We start from the raw sequence: 25,361 nt of genomic DNA, 5'->3' as shown, positions 1-25,361 counted from the left end.
AAACACCCATACACATAAAATAAATAAATAAACAAACAAACAAACAAATAAATAAATAAATAAATAACTCACTCTTTGAAAATAAGAAGGAAAAGAAACTACCTGACTGTTGACAGCAGCATCCCCTGGGTTGTTGGATCCAGAGGGAATAAGGAGAGAGGGAGTATTCATCTCTGTTCCTGCTGCCATGCCTGCCTGACCACAGGGGACTGCACTCTCAAACTGTGAGCCACATAACACTCATACACATGAAATAAATAAACCTAAAATATTAATAAGAGATAAAGTACAGGTTGCCAGGAATTACACTATGAAAATCAACATCCTTATTATAAGAGAAATGAAAAATCCAAACTATACTGGGTTCTTCCTTATCCCAGTCAAAATGGTTACCATTAAAAACAAATAACAATGCTGAGCGGTGGTGGTGCATGCCTTTAATTCCAGTACTCAGGAGATAGTGGCAGTTATATCTCTTGAGTTCAAGTCCAGCCTGGCCTACAGAACAAGCTCTAGGACATCCAGGGCTATACAGAAAAGTCCTGTTTTGAAAACAAACAAACAAATTAACACAAAAACTAATAACAAACAAAATGCAGAGAAGCCCTTAAACATTGTTGGTGGGAAAACTGCTGTAGCCTATAGCTGGAAATTTTTCTCTAACTCCCGCCAAGCCCAGGCAGTCCTGCAGCCCACTTATAAAATAAACACACAGACTCTTATATTATTTAAACTGTTTGGCCTAATGGCCCAGGTTCTAGCTAGCTGTTCTTATATCTTAAATTAATCCATTTCTATTAATATATAAGTTGCCACATGGCTCATGGCTTACCAGTATCTTAACATGTTGCTTCTCATCACATCACAGGGCCAGGGAATGTCTCTCTGACTCAGCCTTCCTGTTCCCAGAATTCTCTTCTCTGCTTGTCCTGCTTATACTTCCTGCCTAGCTACTGGTCAATCAGCATTTTGCATACACAGAGCAATATACACATCAGTAGCCACTACTGAAACCAGTACAGAAGTTCCTGAAAAACTAAGAGTAGGATTACCACGAGACCCCAAATGTTACTCCTGGGAAGACAGTCAAGGGTCCCAAGCCAACATAGCCGAGACTCCTTCAAACCCACACTCTTCACACAACAGCCAGGCTATGGGGTCAGCTGAGATGTCCACCCACAGACAATGGATAAAGAAAATGTGGTTTACATACACAATGGAGCTTTCAGCCATAGGAATAAAACTATGTCATGTTCAGGGAAATGGATGTTACTGGGAAAATTATATTAAGTAAGCAATCCCCACATATGTGTATATGTGCATTGGAATGACAGCAGAAGATGGACTATTTGTGGAGAGGAGGACTCTATTTGGAATGAAGAAAGGCAACAGGAAGGGTAAGGGGGTGAATAGGGTCAACACACGATACATTTGAATGGATGCACAGAATGTCATCCTGAAACCCCTCACTTTGGAGAGCAAATATACTCTTATAAAAAAAGTTTGTTTTATTTTGCTTTGTTCTGCCTTGTATTTTGAGACAGCTTCTCACCATGTTGCTGGCCTGGCCTAGAACTTGCTTTATAGACCAGGCAGGCCTCAAACTCACAGAGGTCCATCTGCCTCTACCCCATGCCCCAGTGCTGGTATTAAGGATTTTACGATCACACACAGCTTTAATTTTTTTTTTTTTAAGGAAATAATCACACACAGCATTGAGAATCCATGACAAGACCTGTAAACCATAAAGTAAATAAAATTAACTAGAAGAGTCATCAGGCAGGAAAGGAGTACATAGAGAAGAAGGGTGGAAAGAGCCTGGAGCAGTCGCCTCCTGTGAGCCAGCTCTACTGGTTTGCTTCCTATGGCTGTGATAACCACGACCAAAAGCAGCTTGTGAAGAGGAGCGTATTTCATCTTCCAGCTTCCAGTCCAACATGAAGTCAGGGCAGGAACATGGAGGAAGGAGCAGATGCAGAGACTGGAAGGAAAGTACTCACTGGCTTGTTTCCCATGGCTTGCTCAGCCTGCTTTCTTATAGAACCTAGGACTACCTGCCCAGGGATAGAACTGACCCCAGTAGGTGAGCCCTCCCACATCAATCATCAATCAAGAAAATGAACGCAGCTGGGCGGTGGTGGTACAAGCCTTTAATCCCTACACACTCTGGAGGCAGAGGAAGGAGGATCTTTGTGAGTTTGAGGTCAGCCTGATCTATAAAGCAAGTTCCAAGACAGCTAGGACTATTACACAGAGAAACCCTGTCTCAAACAAAATAAAAGAAGGAAGGAAGAAAAGAAAATACCCCCACAGACTTACATGCCAATCCAATGGATGCATTTTCTCAATTGAGGTTCCCTCTTTCCAGATGACTCTAGCGTGTGCCAAGTTGATATAAAAACTAAGCAGTGGGTGCTAGAGAGATGGCTCAGTGGTTAAGAGCACAGGCTGAGAAGCTGGAAACAACCTAGATGCCCTTCAACTGAAGAATGGATAAATAAAATGTGGTACATATACCCAATGGAGTACTACTCAGCAGAGAAAAACAATGACATCATGAAGTTTGCAGGCAAATGGATGCATCTAGAAAAAATCATCCTGAGTGAGGTAACCCAGACTCAGAAATACAAACATAGTATGAACTCACTCATAGGAGGATACTAGATGTAAACCAAAGATGACTAGACTGCTACTCACAACTCCAGGGAGGCTACCTAGAAAACGGGACCCTAAGAAAGACACAGCGATCACCCAATGATAGAGAAATGGATGAGATCTACATGAACAACCTGGACATGAGTGGGAGTAATGAAGGGCAAAGTTCGAGGGAAAGAGAGCTTAGGGGAGTGGAGATCCCAGCTGGATCAAGAACAGAGAGGGAGAACAAGGAATAAGAGACCATGATAAATGAAGACCACATGAGAATAGGAAGAAGCAAAGTGCTAGAGAGGTCCCCAGAAATCCACAAAGATACCTCCACTGTAGACTACTGGCAATGGTCGAGAGAAAGCCCGAACTGACCTACTCTGGTGATCGGATGGCCAAACACCCTAACTGTCATGCTAGAAATCTCATCCAATGACTGAGGGAAGCGGATGCAAAGAGCCACTGCCAGGCCCCAGGTGGAGCTCCAGGAGTCCAATTGGCGAGAAAGAGGAGGGATTGTATGATCGAGAATTATTGAGACCAAGATTGGAAAAAGCACAGGGACAAATAGCCAAACTAATGGAAACACATGAATTATGAACCAATAGCTGTGGAGCCCCCAGCGGGATCAGGTCCTCTGGATAAGTGAGACAGTTGATTAGCTTGAACTGTTTGGGAGGCATCCAGGCAATGGGACCCGGACCTATCCTTAGTGCATGAGCTGGCTGTTTGGAACCCTGGGCTTACACAGGGATACTTCACTCAGCCTGGGAGGAGGGGACTGGACCTGCCTGGACTGAATCTACCAGGTTTAAATGAATCCCCAGGGGAGTCTTGGCCCTGGAGGAGATGGAATGGGGGTAGGTGGGGGGGGGGGGGGGGGGGAGGAGGGAGAACAGGGGAATCCATGGCTGACATGTAAAATTAAATTAAATTATAAAATATAAAATAGCACAGGCTGTTCTTCCAGAAGACCCGGGTTCAATTCCCAGCACTTACACAGCAGCTCACAACTGTCTGTGACTCCAGTTCCAGAGGACTGACATCCCCACACAGACATACATGCAGGTAAACCACCATAAAAAAATGAAAATAAAAACAAGCAAACAAACAACAAAAACCTAATCAGGGCAGCCTATGGTGGAGCAGATTGGAAAGTGGAGGTCTTCCCACAGTCAGATATCAGCTCCAGCCTGCAGTCTTCCTGGTTGGCTGACCTCCTCATATTCCCCTCCATTAAACGCCAGCTCACGTGTAGAAATGACTTTGCCTTTGTGCTGGACTTATGCTGGAGACAGAGGAGGATTTTGCCGTCGGAGGTTGCAAACTTAGAACTGGTCCTCAGGAACTGGTGTCCAACCCTCTTTGACACGGCCAGCCACGGTCTTGATGCCACACTTGGCACTGAAGCATGGGTGCTGAGCCTTTCCCATTCCCAGGCCCCAAGAGGATTTTCACTTCCTGTTCCTCTTCTACAGCCATGTGAGCCTTCACCTGTGGCCATCAGAGAGCCTAAAGCAACCCCATGGAACTTCTAGAGATAAAAACCACTGTCTGGAGTAAAATATGACAGATGGGTCTAATGGCATGTTGGACATTTCTAAAGGAAAAACAGGTGAACTTTAAAGATAGCACTAGAAACCACTTGGAAGAAAAACAGAAACTTTGAAATGTGTGACAAGATTGATATCCTCTTTCTCTCTGTCTTTACCTTCCTTATTCCTCTTTTCTTCCTTCCTTCCTTCCTCCCTCCCTTCCTTCTTTCCTTCCTTCCTTTCTTCCTTGAACTAACTGTAGTTTATTGGACTACAGAGATTAAAAATAGGTTTTGTTTACATGTAAACAAAAAAAGAAGTGATCATGAGCTGAGTGCAAACACCTGAGCAGGGATATAAAGGCCCCAGGCTCAGGAAGCTCCACACTTCCACACTTCTCTCTCTATCTGCTCCTCTAACCTATTCCATCCTCAACCAAACACCAGAACCATGAGCTGCTGTGGCTGTTCAGGAGGCTGTGGCTCCAGCTGTGGAGGGTGTGGCTCCAGCTGCTGCAAGCCTGTGTGCTGCTGCAAGCCTGTGTGCTGCTGTGTGCCTGCCTGTTCCTGCTCCAGCTGTGGAGGCTGCAAAGGAGGCTGTGGTTCCTGTGGTGGCTGCAAGGGAGGCTGTAGCTCCTGTGGAGGCTGCAAGGGAGGCTGTGGTTCCTGTGGGGGCTGCAAGGGAGGCTGTGGTTCCTGTGGGGGCTGCAAGGGAGGCTGTGGCTCCTGTGGAGGCTGTGGCTCCTGTGGGGGCTGTGGCTCCTGTGGGGGCTGCAAGGGAGGCTGTGGCTCCTGTGGGGGCTGTGGCTCCTGTGGAGGCTGTGGCTCCTGTGGGGGCTGCAAGGGAGGCTGTGGCTCCTGTGGGGGCTGTGGCTCCTGTGGAGGCTGTAAGCCCTGTTGTTGTCAGTCCAGCTGTTGCAAGCCCTGCTGCTGTCAGTCCAGCTGCTGTAAGCCCTGCTGCTGTCAATCCAGCTGCTGCAAGCCCTGCTGCTGTGAGTCCAGCTGCTGTGAGTCCAGCTGCTGCAAGCCCTGCAGCTGTCAGTCCAGCTGCTGCAAGCCCTGCAGCTGTCAATCCAGCTGCTGCAAGCCCTGCAGCTGTCAATCCAGCTGCTGTGCCCCTGTGTGCTGCCAGTGCAAGATCTGAGATTCTATCTGCACACCTCAGCTGGGTCCTGAAAATCTTGTTCTCAAGGATCAACGGTAACTGCATTTTTGACCTCCTGAAAAAAAAACTTGCATCTATTCTTTGGATTATGGCAGGCTGAGATGTCAATATCAGCACCCCGCCTGCAACCTTGAGATTATGGAGCATACCATGTCCTCAGTTCTACCCAAACTCCTAAATCCTGTGTCTTTCCTGGATTCACCACTCCACCTTCCCAGAATTCCAAGGCTCCAGTTCACTCACTGGGAGCATGCTGAGACTGGATGTCCTCAGAACAGAGGCCCTCACTGGCTCCTCTCACTCTAGCCCTCAGCCTCGTCCCCTCCCAGTTGCCTGATTCCCTATTTCCTTCAGAGTTCAATCTCCAGGACATGGTGGCACTGGAGATCTCCAAGTTACATCATGGGGGAAGGGATTCTTCCATTTCTCCTGTTTCTGTGGCTGTGACTCACCCAGGAGCTCTCCCTTTGTTAAATGTTGTACCTGAATTATTAAATAAATTTATTGCATACCTCTCAAGAGCTTTTACCATCACCTTGTGTTTTCAGTCTGTAATTAGGAGCCTGTGTGGTTTAGCTGTTTTAGCTGTTACCCTTGTTCCTTGCTCCCCACGGCCTCCCTTTGCTAGGGTTCCATCACAGAGTTCTATAGAGCAGGTGATTTAAATGAAGAAATCAACACAAAGGTCTCACTGGTGATGTGGCTCAGCGTAGGGAATGGTGTAGCATAAGGTGACAAGACTCTAGACTCTATCCCAGAGTCACAAAACCCAGAAAACAAAAACAACAACACAGAAAAAAGAAACAGGATTGTGAAGGGCAGATGTCTGAAACTGAGGTGTCACGGAGCAGTAGCTGTGGCCTCTGTCCTCCTGTGCCCTCTGCTGTTGGCTTGCTATTCTGTCTTGCCCATGTGCTCTTCTCCTGTGTGTCTGTCATGGTCCTGTTTCTTGTAGTACAGTTGTGTGTAGTGAGGCCTCTACAGTCTGTTATGGACCCATCATAACTTATTACATTTATAAAGACCCTTTTTCCCAGACGAAGTAGTCTCTGAGGTGCTTTGGGACAGGGTCAGGGTTCAGCTGAGGCACCCTTCCAGGATCAGGGAATCATGCCTTCCTACCTTCCACAATGAAGAACTTGTGGGCATCTTTGGTGCCCTCTGTCTTACCTGTTACCAAACACTACAATCTTTCCTAAACATGTTATTCAGCACCTCCTTTTGCCTTAGCCTCCATCTCCCCACTGGGCCCCATATCTACCCCTTACCTATGATATTTATTGTTAACCTTGAGCCACAGAAACAAAAAACCCCATCACATTGTGGCAATCATGATATGTCATAGGCATGGTCTTCTCTGGGCTTTGTAGCAGAAGGCAACATCAAGGGCGGGCAGGTTGAGGCTCTCTGGCAAGGTCTCTTTGCAGCTAGTAGATATTACCTTCTCACAGGTCTTTATGATACTGGGTAAATGAGGAGATAAATATGAATAACTAAAGAAAACTGCAGCTGTGTATTAGAGACTCTGTCTCCATGCTTATGGTGGACTTTTGTAGTTAAACCGAATTCATTAGGTTAATCTGTTATATCAGGATTGAAAGCTTCTGGGCATCCAGACTTATGCACTGATGAAGGGTCTGCATCCTCAAAAGATGTAAGGTCATAATAACATCCTCTGCATAATGGTTTGCACATACACACACACACATACACACATACACACACACACACACACACACACACACACACACACACACACCTTTTGTGGAGATCATGGGAAGAAAGATCTGGTCCACCATGATTTGGAAGAGGAAAGGGATCACCTACCTCAGTGAACGTTACCCACTTCATAAATATTTGTAAACCCTTCTTTGAAACCCAGAGTCCAGAAGCCACCAGGCTGATCACTGCCTTGGGCAGACCAATTCAAACTTTATTTGCTTTGCTAAATAAACTTCTGATCAAACTGGCTGAATTCTTTTATTTAATTGGAAAAAAAATTGCTGTTGTTGATTTTTGAGACAGTTTCTCTGTATATCCTTGGCTGTTCTGGAACTTGCTCTGTAGACCAGGCTGACCTCACACTCACAGAAATCCACCTACCTTTGCCTCTTGAATGCTGAGATTAAAGGCATAGGTTACCACTGCCCAGCTTAATTGAAATTTTTTTATATACTGTATTTTGTTCATGTCCATGCCCCCCCCCCCAGTTCCCTCAGATTCTTCCTACCTCTTTACTCACCCAACTTTATGGTCTCTCTCTTTCAAAAACAAAATAAAAAACCCAAGAAACACATACACATTTTTAAAAAAACCTGCAAAAACACAAAAACAAAAATCAAAACTAACAAGTAAAAGACCCAATTAAGGTAAAAAGTGCTAAAACCAAAGCAAAATGAAACAAAAAGTCCACAAAAAATACCACAGAGCTTGCTTTGTGATGGCCAATTACTCCTGGGCTTACTATGATACATGGGGCCTGCCCTGAAGTGTGGTTAATATAGCAGTGAGCCTATTAGAAAAACACCTATTTTTCGTTTGCTAGTAGACATCAATTTCTGATAGCTTCTTGGCTAGGGGTGGGACCCCATGTCCACTTCTCCCTCTCAGTTGGCTTGAATCTGTGTGGTTCTTCTCCATGCTTTAGCTGAATTACTTACTTCAAGAAGAGAGACACCTGTAACATCTGGTGCCAGCTTCAGAGGCATGACAAACTTTCACTTTTCTGAGGCCAAGGGAGAAAAACGTGTAAAGGAGCCCTTTGAAACACCCAAGTGCCACTAAAGATTGTCTAAGCTTTGCCTGAATGGTACAGAAAAGTTAAAACTGAACGGCTATTGAAATTGCCCTCCTGGTTGCTCAACAGCCAAAGCTTGGAGGCCTATACCAATGAGGAGAGAGGCCAAAAGAACAGCCATGTGGTTGTTCACAGGACCCAAACTGAAAGGCACAGATCAAGAAGAAACTTACCAAGAAATGTCTAGACTCCAAAAGAAAACAAAACATTCATTTCTCTGCTTCAGCTAGTTGAGATTAAAGCAGTTGATGTGGCCAAAGTGGGAAGATTAAGGAAAACATCCCTAGAATAAAGTGGCTCCATGGCTATATGGGACCATTCAATCTTTCCTCTCCATCCTGAACCAACTTTCTAAGGAAAAAATGCGCACCCAGAATTGTTACCAGAGTTACTAAGGTACAAGCCTGAGCCCCAGTAGCTCTAACAACCTTACCCAGCCCCTCTCAATGGGCCCATTAACAGATGAGACATAGCGAAAAACAGAGAAAGGAGAAGTATTCAGATTTGCCACACTGGGATGAGGAACAAAGATGTCCAGTGACCTCCCTAGCCCATCCTCAGGTCCTGCCATGAAGTTCAGTCTTAAACAGAGGGCCTGAGGTGTGCATTCCTCAGCAGTCCTGGTCAAGGTGTGGTCCTGCCCGTCACTGACCCATCACTGTCAGCTCCAGTCTCTCCTGCAAGTGGTCTGACAAGTTCTCAGAACTCTGTGAGATCTCTGTGGGAGACAAGCTCCCCTCTGGCTGGCACCAGGCTTTATAGAAAAATAGTTTAAGGTGTGTTACTTTGTTTATGTGCATTTATTTAATTCTGTGAAGCTGTGTTACTGTGTCTGTCTAAAACACCTGATGGTCTAATAAAGAACTGAATGGTCAATAGCAAGGCAGGAGAAAGGAGAGGTGGGGCTGGCAAGCAGAGAGAATATTTAGGAAGAGAAATCTGGGAGGGAAGAAAAGGAAGTAGTAGCCAGAGAAGGAGGAGGACTCCAAGGGCCAGCCACCCAGCTACACAGCCAGCCATGGAGTAAAAGTAAGATGTACAGAAAGTAAGAGAATAGGAAAAGCACAGAGGCAAAAGGTAAATGGAATAATTTAAAGTTAAGGAAAGCTGGAAAGAAACAAGCTAAGCTAAGGCCAGGCATTCATATTTAAGAATAAGCCTCGCCAGGTGGAGGTGGCACATGTCTTTAATCCTAGCACTCAGGAAGCAGAGCCAGGTGGATCTCTATGAGTTCAAGGCCAGCCAGGGCTACAAAGCGAGATCTAGGACAGGCACCAAAACTACATAAAGAAACCCTGTCTCAAGGCGGGGGGAGCCTCTGAGTGTGATTTATTTGGGAATTAGGTGGCAGGCCCCTCAAAAAGAGTAAAAAACAACCAACAACACCTGGTGTGAAACTCAGAGAAAAACTTCAATTCCTTGAGGACTGTAATTCAATAGTCTGATAGCTGAAGGGAGAGACACACATGTCTCTCACAATATCATACCTGCTAGGAATGTTACAGCTGCAGAGACTGTCCTGGGAACAGGAAGAAGGAAGCAAAGACCCTATTTCCCCACAGTGGAGGACACTGCCATCATTGCTGTGGCCCCCAGGAAGAGATCACCACAAGGGAAACAGCAGAGGGTGGCATGGCTCTGGTTTGAGGGCATCTGAGAGCTAGGAATTTGGCAGGAGGAGCAATAGCCTAGCATGCCTCAGACACAAAGCACCATAGAGGTTGGATCCCTTAGCAGGGGGCCCAGGGTATGAGGAGTTTAAGAAGGGATAAGGCAGAAAGTATCTCACAAAACCTTCACACCCCCAGAGGCCATTCTGGTCGCTCCATTCTGTAGAAGAGGAGCCCACAATGGAATCTGCTCAACAACAAAAGGGTGTAAGAGCCTGAGTCCCAACCAGGCCACACTCAATGATGTGAACAAAGTAAGAAAGAGTTTTCCTTCAGTGTGGATTCAACAGGAAATTACCCCAGAAAACCTACATTCCAACTATAGAGAGTCAACAGACTAAATAAAAACCACCAAAAGAGTCCAGAGTAAACAGGACAAAAACAAGGAAGAAACCACATGTGTCTTCACACATGACCCTAGGCAGTGATATAAAGGTCCCAGGCTCAGGAGGCTCCACATCTGCACACTTCCCTCTCTACCTGCTCCTCTAACCTACTCTATCCTTAACCAAACACCAGAACCATGAGCTGCTGTGGTTGTTCAGGAGACTGTGGCTCCAGCTGTGGAGGCTGTGGCTCCTGCTGCTGCAAGCCTGTGTGCTGCTGCAAGCCTGTGTGCTGCTGTGTGCCTGCCTGTTCCTGCTCCAGCTGTGGTGGCTGTGGCTCCAGCTGTGGTGGCTGTGGCTCCAGTTGTGGGGGCTGTGGCTCCAGCTGCTGCAAGCCTGTGTGCTGCTGCAAGCCTGTGTGCTGCTGTGTGCCTGTCTGTTCCTGCTCCAGCTGTGGGGGCTGCAGTGGAGGCTGTGGGTCCTGTGGGGACTGCAAGCCTTGTTGCTCTTCAGGCTGTGGGTCATCTTGCTGTCAGTCCAGCTGTTGCAAGCCCTGCTGCTGTCAGTCCAGCTGCTGCAAGCCCTGCTGCTGTCAGTCCAGCTGCTGCAAACCCTGCTGCTGTCAGTCCAGCTGCTGCAAGCCCTGCTGTTGCCAGTCCAGCTGCTGCAAGCCCTGCTGCTGTGAGTCCAGCTGTTGCAAGCCTTGTTGCTGTCAGTCCAGCTGCTGCAAGCCCTGCTGCTGTGAGTCCAGCTGCTGCAAGCCCTGCTGCTGTGAGTCCAGCTGTTGCAAGCCCTGCTGCTGTCAGTCCAGCTGCTGCAAGCCCTGCTGCTGTCAGTCCAGCTGCTGCAAACCCTGCTGCTGTCAGTCCAGCTGCTGCAAGCCCTGCTGCTCTTCAGGCTGTGGGTCATCTTGTTGTCAGTCCAGCTGCTGTAAACCTTGCTGCTGTTAATCTAGCTGTTGCAAGTTGTGCTGCTGTCAGTCCAGCTGCTGTGCTCCTGTGTGCTGCCAATGCAAGATCTAAGGTTCTGGTCACAGTCCTCCAGTAGACTGCAGACCAGCTCCCTCCAGTCAGGAACAGAAATGGCAGCCCTGAGCTCTGAGGTTCACTTCTGTGTCTTCATCCTCTGGTCCTGAAGCTACATCTCCAGACTTAGGGGGATATGTCTTGGTGTGGAGAAGAACACCTCTTGCTGGGAGCTCACTTCCCATTCCACACTCAGTGGATCAGATCTCCATCCACTTCCTTCTCTCTGGTCTCCAGGACTCTGACCTCCTTGGGATCTGGCCTTACCTGGAGGATCCATTGTGTCCACAGGTCAGTGGCAGACTATGGATTTCCCCACAACTTGCGACCCCAGGGAGCTGTGAACTCCTTTCCACCAAGCATTGGCCTGGCCAGGCCCATCTTCACTTGACCTCTGGGTTTCTGTTTTTTTTCTGATTCTCTGTTAGGGTGTACACTGTGCCTTTGATACAAGCATCCTTCAATAAACATTCTCTGCCCACTGTATTTCTCATGTCATTCTTTGTTCTCAGAACTGATCAGTAAAACCTGTTTTTTCCCTACCCAGTTTGTCCTCCGAGGTTCCTTGTGTTAGTTCCAACAGTGCATTCTGCCTTCTTCCCCACATTCCCAACCCCCACCAGCGCCAACCCCATCACACCCCTTATGGAGCAAGCTGGGCCAGGGAGGCTGGACAACACAGAAGCTCTTTCAGAGTTAGACATCTTTGGAGAATCTGGGAATAGACATGACAGAGTGGATGGTTTTTTAAGTCACTGAGCCAAAACCAAGCAATTCAAAGGCAACCCTGTGAGAACTGGACAATGCTAGGGGTGTGGCTGTTTCTCTCATGGGTGCAGCCACAGCTTCTGCACCCTGCTGCATGCCCTGAGGATACCCTGGGGGTGTCCAAACCTGCCTTCCTTGCCCTGGATACATTTGGACTCACAGAAGAGGAGTTATAAAGCATGTTAAGTTCCTTCGTCCATGTCTTGCTGTTGTTTACTGCCACTGTGAGTTCAGATCAAAGGAACCAGGTTCCTTTCTTCAGTCATATAGGCCACTTCACAACTATGGCAGCTCAGATGGCCCAAGGTTGAGTCACCTATCAGCAGCACAGGCCACATTCCATGGGTGCAGGGATGTCCAATGGATAGTGGGGGTTAGAATCAGAAAGAGCTTTATAGAATGAATGTCATCAAGATGAGAAAGCTAATGTCCATGCTTGTAATTTCTTGTTCCCCCTATTACTTCTCTTCTTCCTCTAGTTCAGGAGCTCTACCAACTTAGCTACATCCAAACACCAGACTTGTACATTTCTTACTAAAAGAACTAAGGTGCCTAGACTGCTATTAGAAATTACTAGAAACTGAATGGGTTCAAATAGGAAAAATGTATTTTCTCAGAAAGTGTGTGTCCAGAAGTCTAAATCCATGGTCTTAGCCAAGAACACCCTCCTCTCTAGAGATTGAGGGAGAACTGATGTTTCATCTGGTGGATTTCATCTGGTTGGCATTCTTAGTGTCTTAGTTACTTTTCTATTGTGGTGGTAAGACATCATAACCAAGGCAACTTATTGAAGAAAGGGTTTATCGGGAGCTTACAGTTTCAGAGGGTTAGATTCCATAACCATCATGGTGGGGAGCATGGCAGCAGGAAGTATTTGAGAGCTTATATCCTGAGACAACAATCACAAGGAAGAGAGAGGGCTAACTGGGATGATAAAGGCTTTTGAAACCTCAAAGTCCACCTCCAGTGACACAGCTCCTCCAACATGGCCCCACCTCCTAATCCTTCCCAAACAGTTCTACCAACAGGGGACCAAGTATTGGCAGCCATTTTCATTCACACAGACAGGCTGAGGGTTACAGCCTTCTAACCTGTCTTCCTACCTTGCTAGTCACATTCCCTCTGCCTTTGTGGGCCTCTGTCTATATTTTATAAGGATATGATGGGATTTAAGGTCGACCCAGACATTCCAGGTAAGCTCATTTTTCTTTTGGCTTTGTTGTTCTTTGTTTTGAGTTTATTGGGGGGGAGGGGTAATTGAAGTTTAATTTTATTCTATGTGTATGGTTGCTTTGCCTGCATGTATATCTGTGCACCATGTGTGTGTAGTGCCCGCAGAAGTAAGAAGAGAGTGTTGGATCCCTTGAAACTGGAGTTACAGGTGGTTGTAAGCAGCCATGTGGTGCTGGGAATTGAACATAGGTCCTTTACAAGAGCAGCAAGTACTCTTAACCACTGAGCCATCTCTCCAGCCCCCAGTTTCTTGGGTTTTGTTGTTGTTGTTTGTTTGTTTTTTATTTTTTCGAGACAAGGTTTCTCTGTGTAGTTTTGGTGCCTGTCCTGGATCTCACTCTGTAGACCATGCTGGCCTCGAACTCACAGAGATCCTCCTGGCTCTGCCTCCTAAGAGCTAGTTTCTTGTTTTTATAAGACAAGATCTCAGTTGGTGGCCAAGGATGGCCTTGGACTCAAGAAATCCTCCTTTCTCCATCTTCAAAGTCCTGGGACTATAGGTATAAGGCACCATCCTAATCTAGGCTCCTTTCTAAATTCTTCATCTGGTTGTATCTGCAAATTATCTTTAAAAAAGAGCTAAGGGCACCCTTGTGTTCCACCTGTGATGTTCACAGATGCCAGGGATTTGATATGGACATGGAGAACCACCATTCTGTATCCTCAGCCTCCAGATATTCACATATGCTCCATGTGCAGAGCACATTAGCCCACCTCACCTTGCCTACATTCCAGGCACTCCAGCATTTCACCACCTCTCTAAGCATCCTTCTATGTTAGTCCTAGTTATTCTACTCATCAATGTGCCAAGACACCTGTCAAAAGCAATTTAAGGAGGGAGGGGTGTACTTAGACTCACAGTTAGAAGGTACCATCCATCACGCTGGAGAAGGCATGGAAACAGGAATGTTTGCAATTAGAAAGCAGAGATGAGTGCTAGCTTTCCATTTGCTCTCTTCCTTCAGTTCAGGACCCGAGCCCATGAATACTGGCATCCACATTCAGAGCAGGGCTTCACACTTTAGTTAAACCTCTCTGGAGTTTCCTTCACAGAAACATCCACATGTTTGTCTCTTAGGTGATTTTTAATTCCATTAAATTGAGAAACAAGATTGACCATCATCACACCCACCCACTCCAACATTTGCATGAGCTGTAGTAGGTACAAATCTGTACAGAGCACCATTAGTTTCAGAACCCCAATTGTCACCATCTAAACCACCCAGAAGAGGTTCTGCTGAGACTCTGGGAAGGATCTACCTTGGACCAATGATGCCAGTGCTCTATGGCATTGGAGTGTCCAGGCAGAAGATGACATTTATAGACATCCTCATTCCCAAAGAGAAGGTGGTGAAAGAAATCAAGGAGAAACCTATCCTCAGCAAGTCTGAGATCCTGCCAGGCAAATTTCATTAGGGATTGAGGTTTTGGATAAGAACCCTATGGTTTGGTACACCTTCTTGTAGACCACAAAGGCCTCCAAGCCACCCTCAGGCTTCCTTTCTCTCTCCAGAAGGGCAGTACCCAGGCAGCTCCGGAGTCTTAGCATCCCATTCCTCACCTGGAAAGCACAGACAGGTGCTTTCTTTTCCTTTGTCTTAGCTGCTTTCCTATATACAGGAAGTAGGTTTCTTTGGCTGAGGATTTTTTGGCAAGAATGTGGCTGGCTTCTTTCTACTTTTCTGATCTCTCAGATTTTACCAATATCTGGCTCCAGGTTTTTTATTAATACGACCATTTAGCAATTCATCTTATACCTAAGCTGTATAAGATGAATTCCTTCACCCATTCACCATGTCTGAGTGAGGGGCTGTGGATCAAAAAACAGAGACAAGAGACAATGGGTCATTCACCTCAGCAGAATGCTGAATGCTGTTTATTGAAAGAGGGAGGAAATCTTAAATACAGGCTTACAGCACAATGGGAGAACCCTGGAGGGCAGAAGTTCGCTATAGATGTTCTACATTCTTGCATCTAAGCTGTTAACGCCTAATATGCAGGATACACAAACAAGGAACCTCCAGTGAGCGTTCAGGAGGAAGGAAACCAGCAGGGAATCAGAATAGGGAGGACATCTGGTCAAGGTCAGCAAGAAAGGCAACAGCTACCCAAAAGGGGGGCCAGGGACCTACACTAAGCCTCCCTGTACTGGATGGTTTTGTGTGTCAACTTGACACAAGCTATTGAGTCATCAGAGAGGAAGGAGCCTCAGCTGAGGAAATGCCTCCTTGAGATTCAGCTGTAAGGCACTTTCTCATTTAGTGATCAATGGGGAAGGGCCTGTGGTGGGTGGTGCCATCCCTGGGCTGCTGGTCCTGGTTTCTATAGAATGTAGGCTGAGTAAGCCATGAGAAGCAAGCCAGTAAGCAGCACCCCTCCATGGCCTCTGCATCAGCTCCTGCCTCCAGGATCCTGCCCTGTTTGAGTTCCTGCCCTGACTTCCTTCAGTGATGAACAGCAATGCTGAAGTGTAAGCCAAATAAACCCTTTTGGGAAACTTGTTAGGGTGTTACCTTCTGTTGGGGGAGTCATTATGTAAAAAAACAAAAACAAAAACAAAAACAAAAACAAAAGGAAGGTGGGGGAGAAGGGAGGTGGGGGAGGTGGGGGAGGTGGGGGAGGTGGGGAGAAGGGAGGTGGGGAAAGAGGAGAGAAAAGGGAGGTGGTAGGAAGCTCCCTACAGCACTAGAACCCTGGAAAAGAAAATTGGGGGAGGTGTGGGAAACCCTGGAGCTAGAAAGCTAAAGTTAGTTATCTTCCTGGCTGATTTTTAAAATGGGGGCTACAGTCTTAATATTGTAGTATTTAGTATTAAGTACTGCCTCATGGCTAATGGTGCCAGCCTTCCAGGATCAGCTGGGCTGCTAGGGAAGCCATAGAAGTCCACGAGCCTGAAGGCATCTTGAGCATGCACTCATCTGAAGAGAAAGAAAATGCCAAAGGGGTATGGCAGGAGGGGTATGGTACTTAGAGGATTACTTAAGGAGCAGTGTTTTCTGACTGCTGTCCTGGGGTCATGGCAAAGCAGCTCCTGGGAGTCCCAAGTCTGAGATAGTCATACACCTCTGTTCACTTGAGGGGAAGAGGACATGTGGGGACGGAGGGGGGGCATTGGGGGGGGAGGGGGGGGGGAGTGGAGTAACACCAGGAAGTAAGACAGCCTCTGGGATATTTGCATCTACCTGTCTTACAGGCTTAAGTTACTCTTGAGTGTTTCCTAAAAAACAGTATTCTCCTGGAAAAACCACAGGCACTGACTCCTGAGTTTAGGTTCAAAGCAAAGGACTGGCCAAAATGAATGTAGGTGCAGGACAGACCAAAGAGCTGTGCAGTCAGGAAGGACACTGTATCAGGATGAATTAAGGCTCCAACAAGCCTAGTTTCCCCTGGTTGACTTTTTTATGTGGGGAAGCCAGCTACAGTCCAAAGAGTTTCCATTCACCTCAGATCTGTCCATAATGACACTTTCCTGCTTCAATTGATCCTTGAAAAATGCAGCAGCTGGCTGAGAGCAGCTTTCACATGAGTGATGGCCAAGGTGAAGACGGGTACCAGCAGGTCCAAAAACCCATCCTCCAGACAAATCCCCGTAACAGGGGAAGAGGGATTCAGGAAGCACACGAAATCTGAGTGGCCCAAGCAGGCAGCTCTAAGGGAAGAGGTCAAGGCACTGTGGATGGGGCTGACCTGAGGGATGAGCCTGCAGAGCACTCAGCCTACAGGTAGCCTGAGCCGCCGTGTACAGTTATCATTCTGGGAAAAGTACATAATTCACTAATTCATGTCACTGTCGGCTCAGCCCAGGTGTGAGCCAGAGCTGAGTGGTGACGGGAAGCTTACAGGAAACTCCAGTTTTAAGTGCTTCAAGGAATGTCTGTTCAAACTGGAGGTGGGAGGAAGTGGGGTCTAGGTGGTGAATGAGTAGTACCTGACTTAGTGGGCCCACTGCTGATAGAGCGTTGATTACAGGGAATTTGCAGGCAAATGTAACCGCAGCAGGTGACAAGTGAGGGCTTATGGGCTGCAGCTCACCTGCTTGGGTTCTGGGTCTGTCTCTAGATCTGAACTAGGGTTAGATACTCATCTCTGGAAACATCTTGATCGCAGGTTTGGCATCACATGAGGCTTGGAAGAGCAGAGCCCATCACATGACCATGTATGTGCTCAATGAACTGAGTAAATGGGAATTCTGTTGTCTTAATTGTGATACCTGGAGCCACCTGGGTTTTATTAGGGTTTGTTTCTATTTGTGATAAAAGGCCATGATCAAAAGCAACTTGGGGAAGAAAAAAGTTGTCTTACCTATCCCAGGTCCACAGTCCACCGAGGGAAGCCATGGCAGAAACTGAAGCAAAACTCGGAGGAAACTCTACTTACTGGCTTGACCTAACTCAGTGCCTCCTCCCGACTGCTTTCCACAATAAAGGAAGGAGGGGGGAAAAAAAGAGAGAGAGAAAAAAAAAGCCCTTTCCTCCCCAACTTGCTTTTGGTCATGGTGTTTTGTTGCTCAAACCACCACACACTCCATCCCTCCAACCATGAATGGCTCTGAAAGCAAGTGGATTTCCCATGCAAGCCCCAGGAACTCACATCACGATGGAGCAGAAGCATCCTTGGATCACACCTAGTGCCTCATCTCTGCTCCAGGCTTCTTCTGAGAAGGCTGACCAGCTCCATGCATTGTACGTCCAGTCATTTGACAATTGAGCAGTTCCTCAGGTTGTCTCTGCAGAACACATTTCTTTAACAAGAGCTATCTTCATGCAGCATCTTTTTCAGTCTTGATAGGCTGAGCATTTGGCTTAGTGGTTCCTTCCTCTAGTGTCTCTTTCACCTCTTTCAATCAGAAAGAGAAAACACCTTTGCTATTTTGCCTGGAAATATTCTCACCTAAGTAGCTACATTCATTACTTACAAGGTCTGCTTTTTTTTTTTTTTTTTTTTTTTTTTTTTTTTTGCCCCCTTGGCACCATGTAACACAATTGCCTGTCCTCTGGTTTATAATAATATTGCCATTTCTTCCTCAGCCCTCTTTGGCAGAGTCCTTAACTGGTGTCATTATCTAAATATTCTTTATCAATAGAAAATTGGGAGTCAGATATCGGGGTAAGAACCTGAAAGATCAGAGAAGCAGCAGAGCAGCCACCAGTGACTTCCTACCAAAGGGGCTTCCATTCCTTCCTGCCAAAGGGTCGAGATCCTCTCTCAGCCCCCCTTACTACTTCCTCAGTCCTGCAAAACCTGTACGGTTAATTTTGGTCAGCTAGTGCCTAGCTCCACTCTCTGATTCAAAACAAATCTTATTGTTAGAATGCAATCAAAATATCACACACCACTTAATACCCTTATATCCACCAGCAGTCTATTCCAGGCTTTGTGGCCTTTTCTGAGACGTATCGCAATGTGGTTCCATTCCTAATTATCTAGATCCAACACCGTGTTGTGTGTTTAAGTACTGTCTCAGATACATCCCTGTTCTGATACCATCTCAGCAGCCAGCCCTCCATTCCCAGATGCCAAAGTCTGCATTCATTTTCCATGATCTTCTAACAAGTGACCCCAGCATAACAGTTTGTATATTATGACTTTTTCTCCTAACTTCTGGTGACAGAAGTCTGAAATCGAGGGTTAGCAGGGTCCCTTCCTGTACAGAGTACAGGGTCACCATGTTTCTGGCCTCTTGTGATTCTGTGTAGTTGACATTTCCTGACTTGTGGCCAAATGACTGTAATTTGCCTTCTCAGCCACACAGTGTTCCCACCCACATGTTTGTCTGTTGGTCTGTCTGATCATCTGTCTGTCTGTACTCTCTGTAGAACTTCTCATTATAGCATGTGGAGACCATTCAGATAAACCAGGGAACGCTCCACACTTTAAGATCATTAATTTTGTCTGCAAAGACTCTTCCTCACAATAATGTGTCATTCATTCTTTTGCCAGATAAGATGACATTCACAAATCACACAAATGAGGATGTGGGAAACCTATAATGATGGACCAGAGTAGAGAAAACTCACTATAGCTCAGCAGAGCCATTGTCCCCTGGGTACATCAGCACTACATCCATGGTTCCTTACTTATGTGGTTCTAGTAAATTGTGCTATGAGGTAGGTTCTCAAAAGGACACAAGGGTGGAAGCTGTGACATTCTTTAGTTCATATACATGGTTGCCAACTCACCTTGTGGCTTACACACATGGTCATCAACTTGCTTGCCCATTCCTGTAGTTTACACATGTGGTTCCTAACCTGACACATGGTCATCAGCCTGCTCACTTACCCTGTAGCTCACACACATACTGATCATCTTTACACAGGGTTGCTGACCCACCCACTCATTTATCCTGTAGCTTGTAGACATAGTCACAATCCTATTAACTCATCTCTACCACTGTGAGTCAGTAGCTAGAAGTTTGTACGTCTAGCCTCTCTGACCCCTGGCCAAGAGTGTGTGTCCAGATCTGTCACAAGAAGCCCTGTCTTACTCAGGACCCTCATCCCCAGTAGAAGTAAACACATGCCTCAGTCCATCCTCATGTGTGATCCAATTTATGTGTGTAGGCTCAGCCTCCTATAATCCTTGTTTCCTAACCACTTGTATGTGGACTTTAGGGTCCCATAACAGATGAGGACATGGCTTTGGAGAAGCTGTCTTAACTAGCGCCCAGAATGTGTAAGTCAACCCTGTACAACCCACATCAAACCATGTGTGTGAACTTAATATGGGCAGTGTAAACAGACTTATGGTATGTGTAGAATGTGTTAGTATGTGTGCACATGTGTATATGATGTCCATGATGCAATATGCATGTTCACACCGTATGCTTGTATGCATGTGTATAGTATGTGCATGTATAGAATGTATGTTTGCATTATGCACAGTGTATTTGTAGTGAATATAAAGTATGCATGTGTGTACAGGTGGTGTGTGTTCATCTACCTACAGTGTGAGTGGGTGTGAGCACTTCCTACTCCCTGTTTTGAGCTGGTCTCCTTCCCTCCTTGCCTTGCTCTCACTGTACCATGCTGACCTTCTCCCTTCAGCTCCCAGCTGATGCCCATCTGTAGAGCTGTCTGGGCCCCTTCTCCTCTCAACTTCCAGCCTAATAAGTCAGGATCCGTACTTGACCATGACTCTGGGTCCCTTGCTGCAGGTGTCTTGGCAGCCCTGCATGAGCTTCAGATCAGTTTTCAAAGCACCTCGATGTGATGATACCCAAGGCTCTTATACAACCTAGAGAATGAAAAGGATTTCAGGCCTGTTTCCTGGCCCTCCCATGTATAACAAGTCAGGTTCCTGTCCTAAATGCTCCAAGTGAGCCCACCCCTTCAAGGCCTTGAGAGCCCCTGGCCTCTCCTGATGTTGAAGTCCTCTGTAGCGTCAGCTCTAATTTCCCAAGTGCTTAAGTTGGGCCATAGCACCTGTCTCCCGGCCTCTCTTTGTTGTCTCCTTTTCCAGATTCTCCAAGGAACCCAAGACTCTGTAGCAGCTGCCTTGATTCCCCAGCCTCCACTGCCCCATGCCAGTGTGCTGGGGTTGGTTTCAGGAGCAGACAGACAGAACAAAGCACTGTACTAGGGACTAATACAGGAGGCTCAGAGGAAGAATGGGAAAGGGGACAGGGATGGGAGTATATGGGAGTATGCTGGTTAGTCATGAGAACAAAGAACGACATGAGAAATACAGTGGGCAGAGAATGTTTATTGAAGGATGCTTGTATCAAAGGCACAGTGCATGCCCTAACAGAGAATCAGAAAAAAAACAGAAACCCAGAGATCAAGTGAAGATGGGCCTGGCCAGGCCAATGCTTGGTGGAAAGGAGTTCACAGCTCTCTGGGGTCGCAAGTTGTGGGGAAATCCATAGTCTGCCACTGACCTGTGGACACAATGGACCCTCCAGGTAAGGCCAGATCCCAAGGAGGTCAGAGTCCTGGAGACCAGAGAGAAGGAAGTGGATGGAGATCTGATCCACTGAGTGTGGAATGGGAAGTGAGCTCCCAGCAAGAGGTGTTCTTCTCCACACCAAGACATATCCCCTTAAGTCTGGAGATGTAGCTTCAGGACCAGAGGATGAAGACACAGAGGTGAACCTCAGAGCTCAGGGCTGCCATTCCTGTTTCTGACTGGAGGGAGCTGGTCTGCAGGACTACTAGAGGACTGTGACCAGAACCTTAGATCTTGCATTGGCAGCACACAGGAGCACAGCAGCTGGACTGACAGCAAGATGACCCACAACCTGAAGAGCAGCAGGGCTTGCAGCAGCTGGACTGACAACAACAGGGCTTACAGCAGCTGGACTGACAACAACAGGGCTTACAGCAGCTGGACTGACAACAAGATGATCCACAGCCTGAAGAGCAGCAGGGCTTGCAGCAGCTGGATTGACAGCAGCAGGGCTTGCAGCAGCTGGATTGACAGCAGCAGGGCTTGCAGCAGGTAGATTTGCAGCCTCCACAGGAGCCGCAGCCACCACAGGAGCCACAGCCCCCACAGGAGCCACAACCTCCTTTGCAGCCACCACAGGAGCCACAGCCCCCACAGGAACCACAGCCTCCCTTGCAGCCCCCACAAGAGCCACAGCCCCCACAGGAGCTACAGCCTCCCTTGCAGCCCCCACAGGAGCCACAGCCTCCACAGGAGCCACAGCCTCCCTTGCAACCCCCACAGGAGCCACAGCCTCCCTTGCAGCCTCCACAGGAGCCACAGCCCCCACAGGAGCCACAGCCTCCCTTGCAGCCACCACAGGAGCCACAGCCTCCCTTGCAGCCTCCACAGGAGCCACAGCCCCCACAGGAGCCACAGCCTCCCTTGCAGCTACCACAGGAGCCACAGCCTCCCTTGCAGCCTCCACAGGAGCTACAGCCTCCCTTGCAGCCTCCACAGCTACAGCAGGAACAGGCAGGCACACAGCAGCACACAGGCTTGCAGCAGCACACAGGCTTGCAGCAGCTAGAGCCACAGCCTCCACAGCTGGAGCCACAGCCTCCTGAACAGCCACAGCAGCTCATGGTCCTGGTGTTTGGTTGAGGATGGAGTAGGTCAGAGAAGATGTAGAGGGGAGTGTAGAAGTGTGGAGCCTCTTGAGCCTGGGCCCTTTATACTCCTGTCCTAGGTGACTGATTGGTCCAAGCTCTCTTCCTTATGTCTATTTTTGTACTATCCACAGGGAAATTGCCTATGATTTAAAGTAACACAAACATTGCTATACCTCATGACATACTTCCTACACATACTGTTTTCCTTTCTAAGCCTTCAATGCTCTGATATTAGGTTCTAGTGTGGCCACAATGCAATTCTGTGTGGCAATAACATACCTGCAGTTTGCATCCCCCAGGGAGGATCTACACAGGTGAGAAGGCAGCCATTCAAAGTTCTTCTGTGACAACTAGACTACAACCCACAGCTCCAGAGAAGCTAGCTAACAAGGAGGATCTAAGAGGGATGCATGGATTGCCCTGGGAAGGGGAAACAGATAAGATCTCCAGAGTAAACTAGAGGCAAGCAGGGGCAATAGAGGGAACAGGATGGTGGGGCTGGGGGAGGGGCAGAGTGGGAGAGCAATGAAAGATATCTTGATAGAGGAAGATATTGTGGGGTTAGGGAGAAATCTGGTGTGAGGGAAATTCTCAATCCACAAGGAAGACCCCAGCTTAGATTATTAGCAATAGTGGAGAGGGTGCCTGAACTGGCCTACCCCAGTAATCATATTGGTGAATATCCTAACTGTCATCATAGAGCCTTCATCTAGTAACTAATGGAAGCACATGCAGAGATCCACAACCAAGCACCAGGATGAGCTCCAGTAGTCCAAAGAGGGGGAAGAAGGAGAAGGATTATATGAGCAAGGGTTCAGGTCATGTGGGGAAATCTACAGAGACAACTGAACCAAACTCATGGGAACTCATGAATTAGACCAACAGCTGTGCAGCCTGCATGGGACCAGACTAGGCCCTCTGCATACAGGGGACAGTTGGATGGCTTGGTCTGTTTGAGAGGCTCCTGGCAGGGGGATCAGAATCTATCTCTGGTGTATGGGCTGGCTCTTTTGGAGCCCATTACTTATGGTGGGACAAGTTGCTCAGCCTTGATGCAGGGGGGAGGGGCTTGGTGCTGCCTCAACTGAATGTACCAGGCTTTGCTGACTCCCCATGGGAGGCCTTACCTACCCATGAGGGAGAATAAGGGATGGGTTGTGGTGGAAGGCTGAGGGGGGATCTGTGATTGCTATGTAAAATGAATAAAAAATATTTTAAATAAAAAAGAAGGGAAAAAACCCACTAAGTTCTACTGTAGTCTTTCTTCATCCATTTCTTCCCCTTTGAAGTTCAGGGTTACCTGCCAAAAAATTGCTCACACTGTTTAATAGCACCCTTCATCAGAAGGGCAATTATCCAACCATTTATGGCCTCCCTACAGGTCTCCACAAACACTGGCTTTTATGCTAGCTCTCACACTAACTCTTCATAACCTTGTGCTTATTTTTAAATCAAATTTTCTAGACATTCTAGATTATAAGCTTTATATAAAATAGTTTATCTGTATTTTCCTATAAAAGGGATAATGCTCCCCCCAGAAACCATAGTTTGCCAAATAAAAAGCCCACTGCTGGGTATAGGATTCTCCTCTTCAAGCTATTGGTCAGACGTGTCCTGGAGACCCCTTTAGACAAGTACAAGCTATTGCCACCGCTCTTGGTTACTCACAAGTTTGATAGTTAAGACGCTGTTGCTGAAGGCACCACATATATTGATCATATAACATGGATAAATCAACTGGGGCTGACCTGGAAGCTTCCTCTCTGATGGCTAGCTTTCTTAGACACCCCTAGTGCAGTAAAATAATAGGTAAGACCCAGACCTAGAAGAATATGGTGAGCTAGAAATACACAAAGTAAAACAACTGCTTGTGGGGTGTGGATTAAAGTTGACAAGGAATTCTGATGATGGGGAAAGCAGGTTTGTGCAAAGCACTGGCTGCCAGAAAACATCTTAGGAAGTGCTGGTGCTTGGGAGATCAAGTGGTCGTATGTGTCCTAGACCCTGGAAAACCACATGGATGTTGCTATGATAGTGTCAGAGCCGTCTTGGCTGTAACCACTTGAGTGCTACCATATCTTGGTGAGCCCAACCACCACTGGGGCATATGTCCCCAGAGGATCGTGGATTCTACCCATCCTGAGCCAAGTGTTTCCATGCACTCCCAGGGAAAGTGAAAGAAGATAGGAAGAAAAGGAGAAGGGAGGGAGGGAGGGAGGGAGGGAGGGAGGGAGGAAGGGATTGGCTCCTGAGATATGCATTCTTTCAGATGCCCCCAGAATTAGTAGAATGTTTTAAGAGACTAGAAACATAAATTTACCTTTAACTGTCAGCTCTCTGTTGTCAACAAATGTCAGATTCTGGCAGCCGTCTTGCAAGATTGCTGGGTTCTTGTGTACTACAATAAGAAACTAGGCAGGGACATGTGGCCAGCAGTAGAAGTAAAGGTAATTCATTAAGACAAGTGCACTCCCAAGGGAGGGTGAGGGCCAGAGCTGTGCCCACTTCCCACAGACTGGGATCTCCAAAGCTTACCTGCATGGCCCATCTTTTTTGTGTGTTCTCTATTACTGTTTGTCTTTGGCAGAGAGTTTTCAGACTTCCTTTCTGCCAAGTGGTTTCTTTCATATGGTAATTTTTAAGTGTACCATTTTAATAATTTTTAGGACTTATTTATTTTATGTGTATGAATGTTTTGCCTGCATGAATATATGTGAACCACCTGTGTGCCTGGTACCTGCGGGAGCCAGACAAGATTGTCAGATCTTTTGGAACTGGAGTTAAAGATGGTTGTGAGCCACCTTGTGGGTGCTGGGAATCAAACCCGGGTCCTCTGGGAAAGCAGCAGCACTCTTAACTGCCAAGCCATCTCTCCAAATCCTTTCAGATGGTAATTTTAAAAGACTTTTTACCTTTATTATGTGTTTGTGTGCATGTGTGTGTACCACATGTGTGTGAGTGCCCCCAGCAGACAGAGTTGTGTTTGCTGGAGCTGGAGTTGCAGGCAAAGGTGAGCTGCCTGACCAGAGCGCTGGGAACAGAACCTAGATATTCTGGAAGAACAGTATGTACTCTGAACCACTGGACCCTCTCTACAGCCCTCATGTGGTAAATTTGACCTCACTCTCCTGCTACACACCCCCTCCTGAGACTTGTGGTCCC

This window comes from Onychomys torridus, chromosome 1 (genome assembly GCF_903995425.1).
Source record: "Onychomys torridus chromosome 1, mOncTor1.1, whole genome shotgun sequence".
Taxonomy (NCBI): Eukaryota; Metazoa; Chordata; class Mammalia; order Rodentia; family Cricetidae; genus Onychomys; species Onychomys torridus.
The sequence above is the reverse complement of the archived record's forward strand: the minus strand, read 5'-3'. Positions refer to the sequence as shown.